Source organism: Mustelus asterias, chromosome 12, assembly GCF_964213995.1.
Source record: "Mustelus asterias chromosome 12, sMusAst1.hap1.1, whole genome shotgun sequence".
Lineage (NCBI taxonomy): Eukaryota > Metazoa > Chordata > Chondrichthyes > Carcharhiniformes > Triakidae > Mustelus > Mustelus asterias.
Window position 1 is genome coordinate 99,954,695 of NC_135812.1, and position 22,794 is coordinate 99,977,488.

The 22,794-nt window shown below is 40.8% G+C and overlaps 1 protein-coding gene across 3 annotated transcripts in view; it reads left to right on the plus strand.

The window, feature by feature from the left end:
- Window positions 1–22,794, plus strand: part of rptor (regulatory associated protein of MTOR, complex 1) — a 440,065-nt gene that overhangs the window by 288,673 nt on the left and 128,598 nt on the right. The window lies entirely within an intron of this gene.

Sequence of the window (22,794 nt, forward strand, 5' to 3'; positions counted from 1 at the left end):
CAAAGAAGGAGATAATAGGACAGGTGACCCAATGTTTTGGCCAGAGAGGTCAGCTTTAAGCACTGTCTTAAAGGAGGAGAGAAAGATAGATAGTTGAGGATGCTTGAAGACATAAGTCCGGAGCGTAGTGTCTGGATGGCTGAAGTGTCCACAGTGGAATTGCTGCTCAATAAATGCAATGTTTTTGAATGTTTGTGAAACAGTATTCCAGCAAGGAGACAATAGAGGAAGGATATTGGAGAAAATTACTTGTTAAAGGGTGAAGAGGAATTTATCTTTGCAAAAAGGAAAGTTCCTCATTTGAGCTGTTTTTAGTTAAGTATCATCCTTCCGTCATTTCCAGGCCCCTCATTAACAAAATGTGCAATCGTGGCCATGATCCGGAAGCAGCTTTAAGTCGATGTAGTGTTTAATTAACTTAAACCCACTTCCTGAGATCGGCTGGGAATTTGGCTTCATTTAATCTGGAAGCAGGATTACATACAAAATTTCTGTGTTAGCTGAGGTCCCTATTAATTTGATAGCAAAGCGCTCTGGTATTATTATAAAGGATACCTCCCATTTAAATAGTCACTGCTGAAGAGGCTGGTTAGATTTCAATCTCACTGTGTGATATTGCTCAGCCCAACTCCCCAATGCTGACAGTATCTATTATCAATCTTCTAACTACCCGCATCCAGAAACATCACGATTATCCTCTGTATTCTGGGTTTTATGAAAGGCAAGGGCCATCGAGTTCAAAGAATACTCACCAATCAATGCAGCAATGTACATCTTCTGTGGAAATACACTCATCATAGAATTGAACTTGAAGATGTTGCTCAACATTCCTACAGTACTGAGATTTTAAAAATACTGTGTAACTCATTCAGCATGAATAAGTGGCCTTGATATTTGTAAGTTGCCAAGAATAAGCATATAACTTGTGCCCAAGCTTCTTCAGAATAAGTTGTTTTAAATGTTACTAAAAGGTTTTCTTCTGCAAAAAAGGCTAGAATCCCAACCTTTTCTCCTTTGGTGTTTAGGATTGATTGATATTCGAAGCATTATCACAGAACTTATCTACACTTCAACTACAAATGTAAAAACTGCATTATTGTTAAATTATTGATTGGACAAATACATTCCTAAAAGAACAGAGCATCACTGAGAATCCTACATTATTTACTTTTGTGAAGGGGTTGTCAAAACATCAGGCTGCACTAGTTAGACACTGTGAATGCTATTTTTTTTTAAATTGCATTGATGTATTGTTTTCCTCAACCTTAGAACATGTCAGTGCACTTTGAACCAATGAAATGTAGTTGTTCTTGCAGGAGTCACTTAATGAATTTCTGCATAGCAAGGTCCTGGGAACACCCACAGATAGTCAACCAATTTGTTATAAAGATGTTGTTTGAGAGAAAAATGTTAGATAGGACACTGAAGAGCACTCTGCTGCCATAGAATATTATACCTGCACCAGAGAAGACAGAAAAGCCCTTGGCTGAACTTCTCATCTGAACGATATGTGATGATACTATGCTATTTTGATATATCTTACGTTTAAGATGGGGCTGCTTTAAGAGGCAGTATTATGTTCCAAGAGTCAGTTTGTCTTCAAAACCAGATAATCATTCATTTTTAGCCCTGTAAGTGTGTCTTTTGCAGAAGACTTAATGAGCGTTTGTTTATTTATGTTCTCCTGGGATTTTAGGTCAGGTATGCAGAGTCATGATTTTGATTAGGTTGATTGACAGGGGCAGAGTCATGTGGTTAATGGGAGGAGCTAAACTTGTAGATAAAACAGTTTCATTTTCATTTTAAAATAAAGAGCAGTTGCATCCTTGAGCTGGTAGAAGAAAGAAATCTCCCCCTCACTCATCGATAGTCACGGGTGAGGTGCCTGAAGATTGGAGGGTGGCAAATGTTGTGCCTTTGTTTAAAAAGGGCTGCAGGGAAGAGCCTGGGAACTACAGGCCAGTGAGCCTTACATCTGTGGTGGGTAAGTTGTTGGAAGGTATTTTGAAAGACAGGATCTACAGGCATTTAGAGATGCAAGGACTGATTAGGGACAGTCAGCATGGCATTGTGAGTGGAAAATCGTGTCTCACAAATTTGATTGAGTTTTTTGAAGGGGTAACCAAGAAGGTAGATGAGGGCAGTGCAGTTGATGTTGTCTACATGGACTTTAGCAAGGCCTTTGACAAGGTACCGCATGGTAGGTTGTTGCAAAAGATTAAATCTCTTGGGATCCAGGGTGAGCTATCTAAATGGATACAAAATTGGCTTCTTGACAAAAGCCAGAGGGTGGTTGTAGAGGGTTGTTTTTCAAACTGGAGGCCTGTGACCAGCGGTGTGCCTCAGGGATCAGTGCTGTGTCCACTGTTATTTGTCATTTATAATAATGATTTGGATGAGAATATAGGAGGCATGGTTAGTAAGTTTGCAGATGACACCAAGATTGGTGGCATAGTAGACAGTGAAGAAGGTTATCTCCAATCGCAACGGGATCTTGATCAATTGGGCCAGTGGGCTGACAAATGGCAGCTGGAGTTTAATTTGGATAAATGCCAGGTGATGCATTTTGGTAGATTGAACCAGGGCAGGACTTACTCAGTTACTGGTCGGGCGTTGGGAAGAGTTATAGAACAAAGAGATCTAGGGGTACATGTTCATAGTTCCTTGAAAGTGGAGTCACAGGTGGACAGAGTGGTGAAGAAGGCATTCAGCATTCTTGGTTTCATTGGTCAGAACATTGAATACAGGAGTTGGGATGTCTTGTTGAAGTTGTACAAGACATTGGTAAGGCCACACTTGGAATAATGTGTACAGTCTGGTCACCCTATTATAGAAAGGATATTATTGAACTAGAAAGAGTGCAGAAAAAAGGGACTTGATGGTTTGAGTTATAAGGAGAGGCTGGATAGACTGGGACTTTTTTCTCTGGAGCGTAGGAGGCTGAGGGGTGATCTTATAGAGGCCTATAAAATAATGAGGGACACAGATCAGCTAGATAGTCAATATCTTTTCCCAAAGGTAGGGAAGTCTAGAAGGGGAGTAGGGACAACCCTGGTAATTATAGACCGGTGAGTCTTACTTCTGTTGTGGGCAAAGTATTGAAAAGGATTATAAGAGATAGGATTTATAATCACCTAGAAAGGAATAATTTGATTAGGGATAGTCAGCGCGGTTTTGTGAAGGGTTGGTCATGCCTCTCAAACCTTATTGAGTTCTTTGAGAAGGTGACCAAAGAGGTGGATGAGGGTAAAGCGGTTGATGTGGTGTATATGTATTTCAGCAAACGTTTGATAAGGTTCCCCATGGTAAACTTTTGCAGAAAATACGGACACATGGGATTGAGGGTGATTTAGTGGTTTGGATCAGGAATTGGCTAGCTGTAAGAAAACAGAGGGTGGTGGTTGATGGGAAATATTCATCCTGGAGTTCAGTTACTAGTGGTGTACCGCAAGGATCTGTTTTGGGGCCACTGCTGTTTGTCATTTTTATTAATGACCTGAATGAGGGCGTGGAAGGATGGATTAGTAAATTTGCGGATGACACTAAAGTCGGTGGAGTTGTAGACAGTGCGGAGAGAAGTGGCAGGTTACAGAGGGACATAGATAAGCTGCAGAGTTGGGCTGAGGTGGCAAATGGAGTTTAATGCGGAAAAGTGTGAGGTGATTCACTTTGGAAGGAGTAACAGGAATACAGAGTACTGGGCTAATGGTAAGATACTTGGTAGTGTGGATGAACAGAGGGATCTGGGTGTCCATGTGCATAGATCCCTGAAAGTTGGCACCCAGGTTGATAGGGTTGTTAAGAAGGCGTATGGTGTGTTAGCTTTTATTGGTAGAGGGATTGAGTTTCGGAGCCAGGAGGTCATGCTGCAACTGTACAAAACTCTGGTGCGGCCGCATTTGGAGTATTGCGTACAGTTCTGGTCGCCATATTATAGGAAAGATGTGGAAGTGTTGGAAAGGGTGCAGAGGAGATTTACCAGGATGTTGCCTGGTATGGTGGGAAAATCGTATGAGGAAAGGCTGAGGGGCTTGAGGTTGTTTTTGTTAGAGAGAAGAAGGTTAAGAGGTGACTTAATAGAGGCATACAAGATGATCAGAGGATTAGAAAGGGTGGATAGTGAGAGCCTTTTTCCTCGGATGGTGATGGCTAGCATGAGGGGACATAGCTTTAAATTGAGGGGTGAGAGATCTCGGACAGATGTTAGAAGTAGATTCTTTACTCAGAGAGTAGTAAAGGCGTGGAATGCCCTGCCTGCAGCAGTAGTGGACTCGTCAACATTAAGAGCATTCAAATGGTTATTGGATAAACATGTGGATGATATTGGAATAGTGTAGATTAGAGGGGTTTTAAATTGGTTCCACTGGTCGGCGCAACATCAAGGGCCGAAGGGCCTGTACTGCACTGTTATGTTCTATGTAGAACTAGAGGGCATAGGTTTAAGGTGAGAGGGGAGAGATACAAAAGTGTCCAGAGGGGCAATTTTTTCACACGCAGGGTGGTGAGTGTCTGGAACAAGCTGCCAGAAGTAGTAATAGAGGCGGGTACAATTTTGTCTTTTAAAAAGCATTTAGACAGTTACATGGGTAAGATGGCTATAGAGGGATATGGGCCAAATGCAGGCAATTGGAATTAGTTTAGGGGTTTAAAAGAAAAGGGCGGCATGGACAAGTTGGGCCAAAGGGCCTGTTTCCATGCTGTAAACCTCTATGACTCTCTATCTCTCTCAGCTTTCTGAAAGCTCCAAGGCTGTTAACCCAAATTAAAGTAGGCATGCCTGTGTTTTGCTAACTAATTTTTAAAAGGACTTTAAGTCTATAAGAGAAATATTGCTTGATTCTGTGATGATATTGTGCCTTTAAGAAATGTATTTGAGCCATGTTCTTGTGTAAGATCTGATGCAGCAGTTTTATGTACATGGAGCAGTCCTGCCTACCGGCGTCCTGTATTGTTCCTGCAGCAGCATAGTTGCTTCTAATGGCTAGAATGTTGGTTTTAATCTGAACTAATGCTGTTCTGTTTGTTCCTGGCATTTGCAGAGTGGGTCTTGATTAGGATGATTGGCAGGGATGGTCATGTGACGGGGAAGCTGGGCTTGTACAATATTCAAGCTTAGATGCTATTTTTGAGTTTAGAGAGAGCAGTCTCTCTCTTTTCCCTTCTCTGAAGTTGGAGACGGGAATCTGCCAGGAGAGAAGTTTCTTTCTTGGAGATTCTGCTGTACGAGAGTGGATCTTTCTCTGAGAGTTGCTGTTTTGGAAATTGATGTCTGGATCTCCATCCATGAGTGTTAAAAAGCTGAAAATCCAGCATGATGTGAGCATAATTGTTTTTGTGCTAACTAATTCTGAAGAAGGGTGTATGTCTATGGGGCTTTAAATTGGAACAACAGATTTTTAAAAAATTATTCATGCTGGCTGGCCACCCCTAGTTACTTGTTAGTTATGTCTAAGTACTTTAATTGGTAATTATTTTTGTTATATTCTAACTGTGTTCTTAAATAAAGTTTGTTTTGATAAAAGCTTCCTAGTGGGTCACTTGAATCATACCCGGAGTGAAACACCTTATGCTCACCCTAATGCCAAAATCAAATGTAAAAGTTAGGGTGTAGGTTAACTTCTTAAAATACCTTGGAGTTTCTGGTCTGGGCTTGAACAATTGGAACTCATAGTGATAGGTTAGCAGTTAAGAATTGTATCTTGTCATGTTTAAGTATTGTTCAATTGTTAAAGATTGCGCTAATTCATTTGTTATAGTTAAACTGTGTAGATGAATAAAATTTGTTTGGGTAAAAGCTCCCTGGTTGGTCAGTAGAATCAGACCTGGAGAAAAACATCCTATCCTTGCACTTATTCCAAAATAGAAAAATTGTTGGGGTCTAGTCTGGCTTCACATTAAACATTGGGGTTCTGGGCTGGCACCCTAACAGATTGCATCTCTAACAGCACTCAATCAATGCTGCACTGTGATATTTCAGCAATAGTTCTGTGATCAAGTCTCTGGCTGGGAATTAGTGCTAGCAGTGAGTCAAGCCGACACGTAATGGTTAATCGTACGTTGAGCTCATGCTGGAGTACCAGCTCCCACTCTTACATCTGTAGAAACAGCATTGATATTGTGGGATAAATCCTGCAGAGTCCTGCCTGCTTTTTGTTTAAAATCCATGCGTTTGTAGTTGTTCTAAAGTCATAAATAATAGTATCCTCCCCAATTGTTGGGTAAGATCTGCCTAGGATCGGGGTTTAAAACAAAAACCTGTTGGGAAGGCCCTCAGAATGTCAGCCTGTCAATGGCTTCAAAAAGACAACAAGCTGCTTTGCAATTTCTCCTATCATTGAAAGAGGGGAGATGAGGCTCTTTATTTGTTGGTGTGCTCTGCCTGCGGCTTGATCATTTAGCAATGCATCTTTGTTTACATTCAGTTTATCACTTTTTTTTTGCCTTCTGTGTAATACTGAGGAGAGTGTTAAACTATCAGACTTCAAGTTGTTTTATGTTGTGTCTTTTTGCGAAGAGGAAAGTTTTAAAAATACAACCGCCAGATAAGGGCGGCACGGTGGCACAAGTGGTTAGCACTGCTGCCTCACAGCGCCAGGGACCCGGGTTCGATTCCCGGCTTGGGTCACTGTCTGTGTGGAGTTTCCACATTCCCCCCCCCCCCCCGTGTCTGCGTGTGTTTCCTCCGGGTGCTGCGGTTTCCTCCCACAGTCCAAAGATGTGCAGGTTAGGTGGACTGGCCATGCTAAATTGCCCCTTAGTGTCAGGGGGATTAGCTGGGGTAAGTGCGTGGGGTTATGGGGCTAGGACCTGGGTGGGATTGTGGTCGGTGCAGACTTGATGGGCCGAATGGCCTCCTTCTGCACTGTAGGATTCTATGATTCTATAAGGTGCATAATTCAAGAAAATAAATTTAACTTAAAGGCTACAAACTGCTGCAGTCTTGTCATTTGGAGATAGCGGAGTTTATTTTTCTCTTCTCTCTGCCACTGCAGACGTAGAATATGTAATATCTATAAAGGAGTATCTAATTTTGCTGCAATTTTTCTTCATGGATTTGAATACGTATTGATTATTATTATAATTGTGTACAGTGAATCACACTGATTTTTTTTTTAATGTCAAACCTATAAGGAATTGCTATTCATTAGAATTTCTATTTCTGTTTCATTAAAATGTGATGACAATTAGAAGTTCTTGCAATAGAGGAATATGGGGAAGCTCGGTTAAAATAGATATCTGACCTATTCATGGTTTCTGTTTGATTTTAATTCCATCCAGCCGGGTTTAGTAGCTGATAGTGATGTTCAGTTATTGCTCAGGCAATCCAGAATTGTTTTGGATGATCCAATATTTTATCTGTCTATTGGTCCACATAATGGTCAATAATTCTGATTATTGCTGTTCTGAATATTAATTGGACAAAATGACTTTAAAATGGGCGCAAAAGAAATCCATTTCAGAGAAGTAAAGATTATTTCTCAATGAGGTGGATGCAAAGTCCTCACAGATCATTGGGAAGGAAATGTCCAAACTGCAATACGATCCTGACCCAGGTTCCAGAACCACATGAAACTATTTGATAAATTCAGCATCCTGCACCTTAAAAGGATGACCAGAGGGGGAAAAAAATCACTACTTCAGCATAAAAGCAGAGCTAAATACAGCAATAAAAATCCTTTCTGCATTATAGAAAGACAAATCAGAAAAGGTGAAAACCATAAAGATTTCAAGCAGGCCTGAAGTTGAGATTGAACACAAAATAGTCAATAGTCAATAACCAATATCCCCGAGTATTCACAAGGGAAAGACATAAGTAACATTTCTTCAGCAAATAAAACCCAATTGAAAACAATGACTTTGAAAGCCCAAGATAGACCACAAGGGCTGTAAACAAACAAATCTCCAAGGATGGATATCTTATTCGAGTGCTGAGAGAGACTGGGGAGGTGATCTGTGAGGCTCTGATGAGCATTGTCAGCCTTGACTCAATGGTAACTAATGCCCTCACCTCTGAGTCAGGCAGTTGTGGGGTCGAACTCCCCTCGGAGCTTTGAGATTATAATCTATGTTGACATTTCAGTGCATTACTAAGGGAGTGTGCTGCATTTTCAGATGTAGCCGTTGGAATAGATGCAAAAGCAAGACCTCATGTGTCCCCTCAGGTGTATGTAAAATATTCCATGGCATTATTCAAGGATGCGCTGGGCAGTTATCCCACTATCCTCTTCCGACATGTATTTCTCAATTAATTAAAAACAGATTACCTGACTATTTCATTCACAGAGGGACCTTGCTGTACCAAATTGGCTATCTTGTTCCCTGACATAACAGTGGCTCTGTCTTAAATGTACTCGTTGCAAGTTCTGAAGTTGTGAAACGTTCTTATTTGGGATTCATTGGACAGCGGGGCAATACCCAGTTGCAAACAGGCTCACATGATACCCATAAGACGAGCAGGCAACCACAGATCCATGATTCCCAGACCAGTCCCAGTGATAGAATGGAATTGATTATCAGGAGGAAGCTTGAGGATTATCTCTTCAATAATAACCTTTTAAATGGGCATCTAACATGAACTTAAGAGGATGATCCTATTAACTTGACACCTCAACTTTGAGAGTGGTCTGTGAAAATACCCAAGGCACTGGTACCTAGTCTTTCAAAAAAGCATTTGGGAAGTGTCTATTGATTAAACTCAAAGTTGTGGAAATTCAGGACAACCCCTGAAAATGGCCAACCATTAGTAAGCGATGAGTTCTGAATTCTGAAACATACGTGCACAGTGGTAAAATAGTGCAGCCCAGATTTTGTATCACAGTCTTTGGTGTGGGAGTTTAACCATGAGATTCTAATGCAAAGGCAAGAGTGACGGCACTAATGAGGATACTTGGAAACCTCACTGGTCTTCAAACAGCGCAAAAAGATCTTTTCACTTTTCAGCAGCAGTTCAATGGTGGGTTTACATTAGTCCAAATTATGGAATGATACAGCACAGAAGGCAATTTGGCCCTCGTGTCTGAAGTGTACTGGCTCTTTTGATAAAGCTCTCTTATTAAATCATTCATAGCCCTGTCATATTTTTCCATTTTCAAGTTTTTTCTCCCCCTAATTATGCATCAATTCTATTTTGAATCTGCTTCTAAAGTAAAAGTTTATTTATTAGTCGCAAGTAGACTTACATTAATACTGCGATGAAGTTACTGTAAAAATCCCATAGTTGCCACACTCTGGCGCCAGTTCGGATACACCGAGGGAGAATGGCCAATGCACCTAACCAGTGCGCCTTTTGGACTGTGGGAGGAAACCGGAGCACCCGGAGGAAACCCATGCAGAAGCGAGGAGAATGTGCAAACTCCACACAGACAGTGACCCAACTCAGGAATCGAACCAGGGTCTCTGGCACTGTGAGGCAGCAGTGCTAACCACTATGCTGCCCCAGCCACCCTCTCAAGTAGTGCATTCCAAATCACCACAAGGTGCTGTTTAAAAGGATGAAAACCTTCCTTGTATCCCCTCTGGTGCTTTTACCTATCACATTATACCGATGTCCTCTGGTTACTGGCCTTCTGACACTGGAAGCATTTTTGTTGCTACATTCAATTTGGCCCCACTCTTAATTGGCTATCAGTTGTTGGGTGACTTTTGTCTTTGTAAATTATGTGCTGATGGATTTTAGTCATTTTTTTTCAAGCTAGTGCCTGACATCAATACTTTGATTCCGTGCCGAATTCTCAAGCAACTTCAACATTAATTAATGACACTAGCCAGATTCAGAAGTTGTAGTTACCATTTGGCCTTTCCTCAGACAGATCTCCAGCAACATTGATTTTGCTGTCTTTCCATGTTGTACAGATTCCAAGCATTCAAAGGGAGAATCTTTCCAATGAATGAAATACTGAAAACTATTTCTCTGATTCCTCCAACCTCCTTCAGCTGCTATCAGGAATCCGTCTTTCCACCTTGCATTGAGCTGTTGTCAGAATTGACTGTTCACAGGTTATAATTCTGTCAATGCATGCCCACACAATGAAGGTTGTACCAGTGCAGTCTCTGGGAGCATGACGAGCTGTGAGGTTTTGAAGAAGTCTTTGACTGCAGATGGTTAGGAGTGCTTTCATTGCTTCTTCCACCAAGTCTTAAATTCCCAGTTGTAGTACCAGTTGAGATGCTTTCCCAGAAAATCCTTCTGAAGAAACACTTCAATTTGGTTGTTGGGAGGGTCTCGAATCTCACATTGCTCGAATCTCACATTGCAACCCTTCTGACCCCGAAAGGGGAAATGATGTCTATCTCTACTCAAATTCAAGACTGTTCTTAGCAAAAACTATGGATTTTAATACCAAGTTATTGAAGAGGATCTTCTACATTTGAAGATAAGAATTAATTGTGTTAGATCTTACTCATGGAAAATGAAAGAAATTCAATTGTGTATCTTAATAACTCAGGTGAAACAACTCAACATAACTCAATTGCAACTGAAAACACTGGAAATCCTCAGCAGGACAGGCCGTATCTGTGGAGAGAGCAACAGAATCAACCTTTCAGATCAATAACCTTACATCAGAACTGGGTCAAGTCTGAGATGTAACAAGTTGTAAGCAAATGGAAGGGGGGGGGTTGTGGTTGGAGGGTAGAAAAAGAACAAAAGTGAAGGTCTGTTATAGGGTGGAAGGCAGGATAAAGTAAATGCCAAGTTGTTGTAGGGACAAGTAAAGGAGAACAAGATGTGTCTTAATAAACATAGAACAGTACAGCACAGAACAGGCCCTTCGGCCCACGATGTTGTGCTGAGCTTTATCTGAAACCAAAATCAAGCTATCCCACTCCCTATCATCCTGGTGTGCTCCATGTGCCTATCCAATAACAGCTTAAATGTTCCTAAAGTGTCTGACTCCACTATCACTGCAGGCAATCTATTCCACACCCCAACCACTCTCTGAGTAAAGAACCTACCTCTGATATCCTTCCTATATCTCCCACCACGAACCCTATAGTTATGCCCTCTTGTAATAGCTCCATCCACCCGAGGAAATAGTCTTTGAACGTTCACTCTATCTATCCCCTTCATCATTTTATAAACCTCTATTAAGTCTCCCCTCAGCCTCCTCCGCTCCAGAGAGAACAGCCCTAGCTCCCTCAACCTTTCCTCATAAGACCTACCCTCCAAACCAGGCAGCATCCTGGTAAATCTCCTCTGCACTCTTTCCAGCGCTTCCACATCCTTCTTATAGTGAGGTGACCAGAACTGCACACAATATTCCAAATGTGGTCTCACCAAGGTCCTGTACAGTTGCAGCATAACGCCACGGCTCTTAAACTCCAACCCCCTGTTAATAAAAGCTAACACACTATAGGCCTTCTTCACCGCTCTATCCACTTGAGTGGCAACCTTTAGAGATCTGTGGATATGGACCCCAAAGTCTCTCTGTTCCTCCACAGTCTTCAGAACCCTACCTTTGACCCTGTAATCCACATTTAAATTAGTCTTACCAAAATGAATCACCTCACATTTATCAGGTTAAACTCCAAGGGTTAAAGAGACGTGAATGGTGAAATGATAAACCACCATTGGCCAATAGCAAAAACAAAGAAATTGTGAGATTGAACTCAAATTAGTGAAGAGAATGGAGATAAAATTGGGGGGTGGGCAAAAATTAGATTGACATCAACAAAAATCAGTTTCCGCACTGCTGTGAATCTGAGAGACTTTATTCTAGGTCTGAATTTGCTCGTTCTTTCTCCTCCTCCCTCTTCTCCCTCGCTTCTCCAATATGGAGGTACTTGTATGAAAAGGTGGTTCCTTTATTTTTATATAACTCGGGCGTCCTTGAAAGGAGTGAACTGTGCTTTAAAGATGAAGAGACTATTTCTATCTGAAAGCGTTTAAAAGCTTCACTGAGACCACGGAAAACAGCTTTATTACTTGGTTTCCTTCAAAAGTTGGAGATTTGCTGACCCATCCTGAACCTTGGCAATTTGAAGAGTTTAATTTACAGGGTTTTGGGCAATTGTGTTAACTCAACCATTCTATTGGCAAAAGCTAGTTACCATCTCTCAAACATGTGCTTTCACATATGAATATGAATTTCGGTTACAAGTTACTTGATGCTTTAGTTGTAAGTCAGCTAACTATTGGTAGAAAGTTTCTGCACTCACTGGGTAAATGCAAAGTAAGTTGTGGTTCTACGCCATTTGGACTTGATCTGCACCATTTACCAATTTCAGCTGTGACAGTTCAGATGATACAGTTCCCCTTAGCAGCCCCAGCCTAAGAATGGAGAAATTTGGCAAGGAACCTTGGTCACTAAACTTGATCCTTGCTGAGCACTTTGGTAGGCAGGGTGATGTGTGGCTTGGAGGGGAACTTGCAGATAATGGTGTTCAGACTAATTTCAGGGATGAAGAGTTTATCGTATGAAGAAAGGTTGCGCAAGATGAATGATCTTATTCAAGCATATAAGGTCCTGAGGCAATTTGATAGGGCAGATACTAGGACCATGTTTCCACGTGGGAACTAGAGCCAGGGAACACAGTTTAAGAATAAGAGGTTTGCCGTTTAAGTTGGAGGTGAGGAGAATTGTTTTCTTTCAAAGGGTCATTAGTATATGGAATTCTCATCCCCAGAAAGCTGTGGAGTCCGGGTCATTGAATTTATTCAAGGCAGAGTTGGATGGATTTCAGATAGACAAGGGAGTTGAGGTAATGGGAGGCAGACAGCAAAGTGGAACAGAGATCACAACCAGATCAGCCATGATTTCATTGAAGAGCAGAGGAGGTTCGAAGAGCTGATTGGCCTACTCCCTTTCCTAGTCCTGTGTTCCTTGCATTCAAATTCTGCAAAGAAACCAACAATGCAGGTTTTGAGTGGTATCCCATGCCAATCGAGAAGTCAGTGTTGGAAGTCTCCTTTGTAGGTGATTGGATTTGAACACCGTTGGGTGCGGTCCCTTTACCATGTTGCTTCATAAAGAATTTGGAACTAATCAGCACCTTCACAGAATACAGGATTTGGAGGATGGGGCAATGGCCCAGTTCACAGCACAAGGTGAAAGACTTTGTTTCATTCGATCTTTCCAGACATCTGTTCTAAAACTGCAACTGGGTTACATCAGGAGACATCCGTGACTATAGACTTGTGACTCAAGACAAAAGTTCTAGTTGATTAGTTCTGCTAACTTTTACTGCACAGTTCAAAATTTAAAATGCACTTGGTCTTCCAATGAACCAAAAAAAAAGCAAAATACTGCGGATGATCTGAAATAAAATAGTGCTGGAAATATCGAGAGAGAAAGTGTGTTAACTAATATATTGTCTCAATATTAACTCTGTTTCTCCACGAATGCTGCCCGATCTGCTGAGTATTTCCAACACTGTTTTTATCACTAAAAATAATTTGTTAGTATACATTGTGCTATACATTTCTGACATTTTGATAGTTTAATTCCTTTTTCATTTTCTTCTGGCATCTATTTCTAATTTGCATAAAACTGTTTGAGAAATGCAATTAAATAATTGTGTTACGACGTGGAGGTGATGTTTCCCTCTGCACGATTTTGGAATCACCAAAAGGGATATACCTCGCCTCATAATCTTAAGTAAGTGTGTGTGGGGAGTTGGAAGTTATTAGTTTAGGTAAATTAAAGCAGGATCGGACATTCTCTATCATGAACAATTAACAGGTCTTTATTTTTAAAACTGGTGACAACCTTATTAAAACAATTAACAAACTGAATGAATAAACTCCCCAATAAAATGCTGTCTGAATAATACAAGACTCGTGAATGAAACACAGGCTTAGAAATTCAAGTCATTCTCAAAAGGATGTGTATACAACCAGGCACTTGCTAGAAGTCTGAAGGTCTTTGCTGTTCAGGTCTGACACATCTTCCGAGTCGATCTATTTTCCGATGGTAAGAGACTCACCTCTCCCTCCTTCTGATTAAAGAGGTGGCAAGATTACTCTGTTATTTCCCCTTGTCCGGGGTAAATACCTGGAATTACCTCTCAGTATTCTTGCAACCCTGGATGGCTTGAGGCTGTCAACAACACTCGCGTTCGAATTCCATTGGTTCTGTGTCTTTGAGTGCTTGCTTTAAAATCGTTGGTCCAATTCGAAAGCCTGTTCTGCTATGCTGGAACACTGGCTGCTAAGCTTTTGACACAATGTTGCAAAATTGGCTTCTGCAGCCTTCTTTCTGCGATTTAAAAATTCCAAGCATAAAGACAGCTGTTTTTAAAGAGACAATGCTAGATGATTTCTTCTTTTGGTTTCAGCATTTCTTTTCAATATTTACATTTTGTCAAACACCACATTTTTAACCTTGTATATGCAGCTTCATAACAATTGGAATTGAAAATTTAGTACGTTTAGCAAAAGTATGGAAAGCCATTAAGATTAGATATGTTTACAGCAACATTAATTTACTTGGTTTGAATTGAAATGACTTGCATGAATCCTTTTGCAAAATATTTCTAATAGTGTAGAAAGTAACGGTGTAACCGCTGGGCCTAATTATCATGAATTGTTATGTAATTGGCCAGAGCTTTTGTCTTGCTGGTGTTATAATTACAATTCAAGCTCTGAAGCATGGGGTGCAAATGATAGCTCACCTCAGCAATGAATTTTAACTCCGTCTCCATTTCATTTTCATACTGAATTTCTGATTGAACATCATCTTTGACGGTTGTAGGCTTAAATGTCAAATATTTAATGGAAAGCTCCAGGTTTGTCCCCGAGTCTATACTGAATTAGCTGGTCTGAGTTGGCGAAGGTGGGTGAGGAGAGCGAAATGTGGGCGATTTTCTCACTAATGACTCCCATTGGAATGGGCAAGGCTATGATATCAGGCAAGGATGGCATCAAACTTGGCTCAGATACTCCATACTGTCAAGTAACCTACCAATCTACCTTGTTAGGGCTGACACGTGAAAAGCAGCCACTTGAGGTACCAGAAGTTGGCTGTGCGCTGGTTTATGTTGACACTTTCAACAGTTTGAATCTACGGATAGACAGGCTGAGTTAGAGTTCTGTGTTACCCTGGAAGTTTTGCTGGGAGTCAGCGGAGGGGGTGTTGATGGTGGGTTGGTGGAAAATGGCAGCCCAAGATGTGAGAGAATTATAAATGGCAACCACAAGCTAGTGGCAGATTTGCTGCAATTCAACAGTATGATAAATCCTCCATTATTTGGTAAATTCTGTAAGGTACCTTTGTTTTCATTTGTGGAGAATAACTTTCTTTGCTTCAGGCTACATTGAACTATTTGCGGTGGCCTTAGAATTGAAAAACAGGTGAGGATCATGTTATGTTGGAGATTAAATGTTCTGTGCAAACCTACATTCTTTGACATGAGATCATAAAGTTTATAAGGGCAAAGCCTTAAAAAAAGTGTCCTTTGTGTCTACATTATGTAAACATTACACTCAACAGCAACACTTCCATTTTTACATTATGTAAGTGTTCTAAATATTCAGTTGCGACTCCATGGGAACTCTTCTTTTGCAGAAAAAAAGCTGCATAATTCATCATTTTGACAATCTTTCACATTTAACAAGCCAGTCTTCAGAGAAACGTAAATATTCATCTGTAGGGCAGTAGCTGCTTTCTCCCTACTCAGTGCCATGATGAATCTAATTGTTTTTCCTTTCAGAAAGTTATAGCAGATGTATATGCACTAATATATAAATATGTAATATATGTATAATGTCGAAGTGTATAATTGATTGAAAACTGGTTTTTCAGAAATTCTGTTGTGAACAGTAGTGGTCTAATTGATTGCTGTGGCATTACAGTGATGGTAGTTAACTGGTATTGATTTCCTAAATACCATGCTAGTGCGTTCTGCAGATTAGATTTTGTTCAAAGTTACAGGATCCAAATTAAAGCCATTTAGACTTAGGTTTGGTCTACAGTGCTTTTCAAATCTCTCAGCAGTGGCCAATAGAAAGCCAGGCATTGCCACGTCAAGCTCTCTTCCAATTTGACCAATCCTGGCGTGACAGCATTGGTGTTTTACAACTGTTTGGGTGCATGAGCCATAAGAAGGAACAAAGCAAGGTATTTGTCCTAAATTGATGCGAGAGTGCTCGGTTTTTGAGCTGTTTATATCTCCAGTTGAATGTCCAAAGATTGTGCGGGTTAGGTGGATTGGCCATGCTAAATCGCCCCTTAGTGTCAGGGGAACTAGTTAGGGTAAATATGTGGTGTTATGGGGCTAGGGTCTGGATGGGATTGTGGTCAACGCAGACTCGATGGGCTAAATGGCCTCCTTCTGCACTGTAGGAATCTATGATTCTTTGTACCAGCAATGTCTGGAATCTGAGATTAAGCCAGTCTGTTCACAACCCTGCTGTCACATTTGACCCGAGGTGTCATATTTGTACCAACAATAATGCTGCCTGTTTTAGCCTCCCTCATATCACCCAATTTCACTCCTGTCTCTGCTCATCTGCTGCTGAATCCATCATTCGTACCCTCATTGCCTCTAGACTTAACTATTCCAACGCAATCCTGGCTGACCTCCCACGTTATGCCCTCCGTGTCTTATCTCGCACCAAGTCCAGTTCCCCTATCAAACTTATGCTCGCTGATCTACATTGGCTCTTGATCAAGCGACGTCTTAATTGTAAAATCCCAGAACTTATTTTCAAATCTTATTTAGAGTTCCAGATCACCAACAACCTGTCCTGGTCCCCCATGCCAGCGCTATAGTTAAGAAAGCCCACCAACGCCTCTACTTTCTCAGAAGACTAAGAAAATTTGGCATGTTAGCTACGACTTTTACAGATGCATCATAGAAAGCGTTATTTCTGGTTGTATCACAGCTTGGTGTGGCTCCTGCTCTGCCCAAGGCCGCAAGAAACTACAAAAGGTCGTGAATGTAGCCCAATCCATCACGCAAACCAGCCTCCCATCCATTGACTCTGCCTCGGAAAAGTAGCCAGCATGATTAAGGACCCCATGCACCCAGGACATTCTCTCTTCCACCACCTTCCGTCGGAAAATAGATACAAAAATCTGAGGTCGCGTACCAACCGACTCAAGAACAGCTTCTTCCCTGCTGCCATCAGACTTTTGAATGGACCTACCTCGCACTAAGTTGATCTTTCTCTACACCCTAGCTGTGACTGTAACACTCCATTCTGCACTCTCCCCGTTCCTTCTCTATGAACGGCATGCTTTGTCTGCATAGCACACAAGAAACAATACTTTTCACTGTATACTAATACATATGACAATAATAAATCAAATCAAAAAATCCTTCCATGACCTCGCCCTCTCCTGTCTCTGTAGTTAGCTTCAACTCCTCATTTCTACGTTCCTGTAATTCTGGCCACTTGTACATCCCCTATTTTAACCGTGCCTTCAGTTACCTAATCCCCAAGCCTAGGAATTCCCTCCGTGCACCTCTTCCCGCCCTCTACTTTGCTTTCCTCCCTTAAGTTACTCCTTAAAATATACCTTTTTGACCAAGCTTTTGGTCATCTGACCGAATGTCGCCTTTTGTAACTTGGTGTTATACTTTGTTCTTTTATACTCCTGTGAAGCATCTTAGGATCCCTTATTGCGTTAAAGATGCTACATAAATGTAAGTTGTTGGTTGTGACATTTGGAGCACACATTAAATGCTTGAAGAAATTTCAAGTCTGCTTTCAAATGTTAGAACTCTGAACTCTTGGTGACTTCACAATTGATTTGCAATAATATTCAGATGCAATGCTTCTCCATTGAAAGCTTTGAAATCGATGTTCAGTCAACCCAGCCCACTCTTAGGCACCTTCTACAATATAGCATTATTGACAAAGGTCAGTTCTTGTCTGTTGTTCTGAGCCATTAAATCAGCTTTAGCCTCTGCAGCATCTAAACTTCATCTAAAACAGCAATCAGCCCTCTGTTCCTGACCATGGGGAAAGATAAGCTGTGACTTCCACCCCTGATAGTTATCCGACCACTTGCTGCTGAGTCAGGGACAGACCATTGTGATTAGTTTGTCCAGTCTCAGACATGAAACATGATTTCTGTTCAGACCGAGAGTGCTATTGCGTTTTAAACACCTACATTTGATGTACTGGGTATAATTCTGGTAACCATAATTAGGATGTGGAGATGCCGGCGTTGGACTGGGGTAAACACAGTAAGAAGTCTCACAACACCAGGTTAAATTCCAACAGTTTATTTGGTAGCAAAGGCCACTAGCTTTCGGAGCTACTGTCCTGTCTGGAGACAATACACATCTCTTTAACCTGTGCTTAACGCTCTCTCCACTCACATTGTCTGTACCTTTAAGACTTGATTACCTGTAAAGACTCGCATTCCAATCATTATTTTGTAAATTGAGTTTGTGTCTTTATATGCCCTGTTTGTGAATAGAATTCCCACTTGCCTGACGCAGGGGCAGCGCTCCGAAAGCTAGTGGATTTTGCTACCAAATAAACCTGTTGGACTTTAACCTGGTGTTGTGAGACTTCTTACTGTGTTAACAGTAATTAGAGCAAGGGTGTCCAGATTTTAGAGCCCGTGCAAATGAGAGTGAGCAAAGTAGTATCTTTAAAAGGTGAGCTAAAAGGGAAGTCTGAAGAAACTGTTGTTATAGAATCCCTGCAGTGCACAAGGAGGTTATTTGGCCCATCGAGCCTGCACCAACACAATCCCACCCAGGCCCCATCCTTGTTACCTCACGTATTTACCCTGCTAGTCCCTGTGACGCTAAGGGGCAATTCTAGCATGGCCAATCCACTTAAACCACACATCTTTTGACTGTGGGAAGGAATTGAAGTGCCTGGAGGAAACCCACACAGACGTAGGTAGAACATGGAAACTCCACATGCGCAGTCATCCGAGGCTGAAATTCAGTCTGGGTCCCTGGCACTGTGAGGCAGCAGTGCTAACCACTGTGCCACCGTGCTGCCCTATTGTTTGCTACGAGCAAGAGAAGCCTCGGGACAGATACTTTTCAAATATTTAAAATCCTTACTAGAATGAATATATTCAACCCTGATCACAGGCCCCTTTGGAGATGTTGTGTTGTGATTTGTTTTTGCCTCTTCCTCATCTAGCTCTTTTGAAGCCTATTCCCCAACTATAAATGTTATCTTGCCTCATCTACCTTATACTGATGGCAACACATCCAAGGTTTATTAAGCTCCAAGGGGTTTCTTCTCCCCACTGGTTTCTGGACACAGAGTAGTTGTTCCAAAGTACACCTGAGGCAGACTTTTCTTAATCAACTAACTGCTTCAGTCACTATCTTGATTTATTTCAATTAAGTGTTCTGAAGTAGTTTCAACTTGATCGCACTGACTTTTAATTACTTCTCAGAAGTTTGCCATTTCACATACATCACCACTCTGATCAAATACTTCCTATTACAAAATGTCACTTAGATGTCGGCAACCTGCATACTATTTTCAGAAGCTTTTGTTGTTGGCATAACATTGATGAGCATGCTTCTCCAGAGGCGAAAGCTTTGCAGTAGCTTATTAAAGATGAAATGCAAGAAGATATCTATAAACTATCACACCTTAGTCAACTTTTGAAGATGTGCTAAAGTTGCAGACACTTTTATTGTAACTAACCAGAAGTCAGAATTTTTATTCAACCTGTGCAATTAGGTACAGATTTAAGTTATTTCGCAAAATCTTACTTTTTGTGAAGAAAATGTAATTATTTATATTTTTACAGCTGACACTAGGCTGTCTTTCTAGTAGTCTGATAGTCTCACATACACAGACTTATAAATTTGATTGCACGTGCTAGAACTTTAATTATTGCAAAGTCTCAGATTTTCTCATGCACAGAAAGTTCTGAAAATGGTACCATTCAACAAAGTTGTGTATCCACAGTTGTTGTTGAACGTGATTTAATTGGATCTGGCCATCTCCTGACTGAAATCCATGATTGTTGATTAGTTTGCTTCTCAGACTGGATGTGTTCGATTTTCCTGGAAATGGAAGTAGAACGAGCTTGATTCATGGTTTAACCTGATGTTTAAACCATGGAAACTCTCACCTTGTTATCTCCACAACATGCTGCCTTTCTCTTGCATTATTTGTGCAGAAACAACTTGCAATTTGTAAAGAAACTATCTCAAATATTTGAGGTATTTGTAGAACCTGATGTGGCCTCCACTTTTGATTAAGTTGCTTTGGGTTTTCTTAATAAAAAAGACCGGTGATTTGGCTTAGAATAGATTATGATCCGGAAGTTGGTAGGTGCCATACAAGCCAAATCTCGAAGAGAAACTTGGCAAGCTATCACAACTATTTTCTATTGTTATTTTTGCTACAAGAAGCTATCTGTGCTGAAGTCAGAAGCCATAAATTCTGGTAACACTTTTGGAGATTTTAAATATTTTAAATTAAAACATTCATTTAAAAAAAAAGAAACGTTAAACACACAAGGTTACATTTACACAGTTAATAAAATAGTCTAACAGAACATTCCCCCAAAAAATTCCTACTTGGTTAGATTCACAAATAAACGCCCCTTTAGGCAGCAGTCCCTTACATCTATTTAAAAAAACAAGAAATATTACAACAAGGCATAGTCCACTATTGCTGTTGGAAACAGATGTTCAAGGGCGCCTCCCTCCCTAGCCTACTCTGTTATGAGATAATCCCAAAAACTTTCAAACAAAACCTTGCTTTCTGAAAAAACAGACTGTTTTCTGGGTTGGGTGAAAACTGCTTCGCTTTGCTTTTTTTTTTCACAGCTCTCTCCCAGCTCAGCACACTCCAGGATATCTGACACGGCCACTCCTCCGCACAGCTCCCAGCCTCTCTTTAAATATGTTTTTTTTCTCTTCCATCCTTTTCTTGTTTGAAATTTACTTTTCCCAGGATACAAAAATATTTTATGTTCTCCTTATGACCAACACTTTCAGATAAAATAAAACTTAATAACTTTGCCTCATTTATTTATGACCATTTCCCAGCTTTAAACCCCTTTTTACTTTCTTTGAAAATTTAACAATTCACGACAGCAAACCTTCTTTATCTCCGAATGAAATTTTCTACCCATTTGTCATTTACCTGTGGAGCATCCAACTTGACCCTGTTTACTTCAAGTGCCTGCCTTTCACGCCGAGATCCTTTGTTCTAAATCTTGCAACCCAACTTCAGTTTAATTAAGTTAGTCACACACACACGCACACACCCTACAAGCCTGCTTCACAGAATAACACAATAAACGCTCAAAATATCAAATTAATTAGCGTTTTCTTCACACATGACATAGAATTGTAAAATCTTGCAGCATAGAAGACAACCACTTGATCTGTCATGTTAGTAGCAGCTCTTCGAATTAGTTTTTCTTCCTCATGCATGTTTTTTCTTTATCAGATATATATGCAATTTCCTCTGAAAGCCATTATTGAATCTGCTTTCAGACTGTGTTCCAGATCATAACATGCTGTGGTTTTAAGTTTTAAAAACATTGCCTCGTTGGTGATGATGCCAATTATCATAAATCATAGAATCATACAGTGCAGAAGGAGGCCATTTGGCCCATCGAGTCTGCACCGATCACAATCCCACCCAGACCCTATCCCCATAACCTCATACATTTATCCTAGCTAATCCCCCTGACACTAAGGAGCAATTTAGCCTGGCCAATCCACCTAACCCTCACATCTTTGGACTGTGGGAGGAAACCCATGCAGACACGGGGAGAATGTGCAAACTCCACACAGACAGTAACCTAAGGCCGGAATTGAACTCAGGTCCCTGGCGCTGTGAGGCAGCAATGCTAACCACTGTGCCATCGTGCCGCCCTAATCCTGTCACCTGGTTACCAACCAACTTGTTCGTGGAAACAATTTCTCCTTATTTCCTGCTCTGCATTAAATTCCATCTGCCATTTTGCCTGCACATTTCACCAATCTATCTCTGCCCTTCAGAAGCCTGCTACTATCCTCCTCACTGTTTAACACTGCAAACTAATGAATTGTGCCCCCTGTACCAAAAGGGCCATGGTCCGAATGCAGATCCCTCAAGGATAGCACTCTACTTCGTTCCAAATTTAAAAACAACCATTCGCCCAGACTCTCCCTGCTCTCTGTTTCTTCTCCAATTTAGTATCTGTGCTGCTGGTGTGTCATTAATTCCATGGGCTTCAACCCAGAAATTATTGCACGCAACACATTGTGTGATGTGCTGCTCAAATGCTACAATTTTGCTTAACATGTCCCAGAGGCAGCAGAAATCTGTGAGCAATATGCTGCACCAAATAACTTTTGCTATAAATAGTGTCGTCTCTTACTTAAGTATCGATTTTTGGTCATTTTTGTCCGAAAGAGGTGAATTTAGTAGCAGTTTGTTTATTGCCGTGTAATTTTAATCTTTTCTATTCTAATCTGCATTTAGCTGCCAAATTCTTTATTGCAGTTTCATTATCAATTGTTTACTTGCTGAATTATTTATGCGTACCCTCCGGCATCGCAATAATTATATGCTGTTAATGCTCTGAGTGATGTATTGGGTCAAAATCTATTTTATTACCGGGATAGGAGAGAATTGGCTTCAAGCATTCAACTAATGAGTTCCATAACAGTGTGGAATAAAAGTACCGGAGGTCTTTGTAGCACTGTGGATCATTAATTACTTCACTTGTGTACTTTCCTGTGAAGTTCATCTCAGATTCTGGCAAAGTTGCCAATGTTTCATGTATGTAGCATTTTTAGAATAGTTTGTGGAATTGCTGCTGATTTGCAAATAAAGTTCATTGTTGATTAAGAATTTAAAAAGTCAAATATTGAGTGCCAAACCATTACAAAGGCAACTTGCAAAAGAAGGAATGA